The sequence below is a fragment of the Penaeus monodon genome, chromosome 25 (assembly GCF_015228065.2).
Source record: "Penaeus monodon isolate SGIC_2016 chromosome 25, NSTDA_Pmon_1, whole genome shotgun sequence".
Lineage (NCBI taxonomy): Eukaryota > Metazoa > Arthropoda > Malacostraca > Decapoda > Penaeidae > Penaeus > Penaeus monodon.
In genome coordinates, this window is record NC_051410.1 from 18,375,963 (window position 1) to 18,376,649 (window position 687).

General features: G+C 49.2%; 1 protein-coding gene across 1 annotated transcript in view; it reads right to left on the minus strand.

The window, feature by feature from the left end:
* The window catches only part of LOC119589097 (phospholipase A2-like), a gene marked incomplete in the record, with an annotated part of 37,826 nt that extends 37,145 nt beyond the window's left edge, over nt 1–681 (minus strand). Inside the window, 1 exon segment of the mRNA XM_037937674.1 lies at nt 546–681.
* Nucleotides 682–687: the final 6 nt, after the last annotated feature.

Genomic DNA, 687 nt, shown 5'->3' on the forward strand with positions numbered 1-687 from the left:
AGTTTTTTCATGGCATGAGACTGTCGGGCAATAACCACTCCTGGCTGCCATGAAACCAATTAGCCAGCAGAGAGCCACGTTAAAACCTGTGGAAACGACTATTGATTTCTCATTCGCATAAGTCTACGGGTTTCAGCCTCCACATTCCACTTAGAAAATTCCAAGTTCATTCACGGAACTCCCTTGGCTGACGTGGATGTGTTTGTTAAAGCCATATAAACAAAACTGGCAACTACACTAAAACAAATGATACTATAAATACACTCTCACGTTATTCAGCAGCCCCGAAGCACAGGTATATTACTACAGAGAGTTGGTGCACATGGAACCACACACACACAGAACCACGTCTACACACTCGCGGTCGGGTTCGCTCCTTGCATTAGGCAATATCAATGAAATACAAGCACGCGCTGTATCTAAGCTATATCTCGCTGAAAATGGAGTCTTGCCTTTACCAAGACGCGATATCCCCACGCTGACTTGTCCTTGGCGGTTCAAAAAGTGTCTCTGTCTTGCTTGGTGTCTCCGAGGGCCACACTTACCTTGCAAAACGAACGTGTGTGTGTGTGCGAGTGAGGAAGAGAGAGCGGCCCACAGAGAGGTGCTGAGAGCCTGGACGTCGACGCGGGTCTGGCCGCTACGAGGGAACCAACGATGAGCTCTGTTCAACGCGACCCCCCGGGG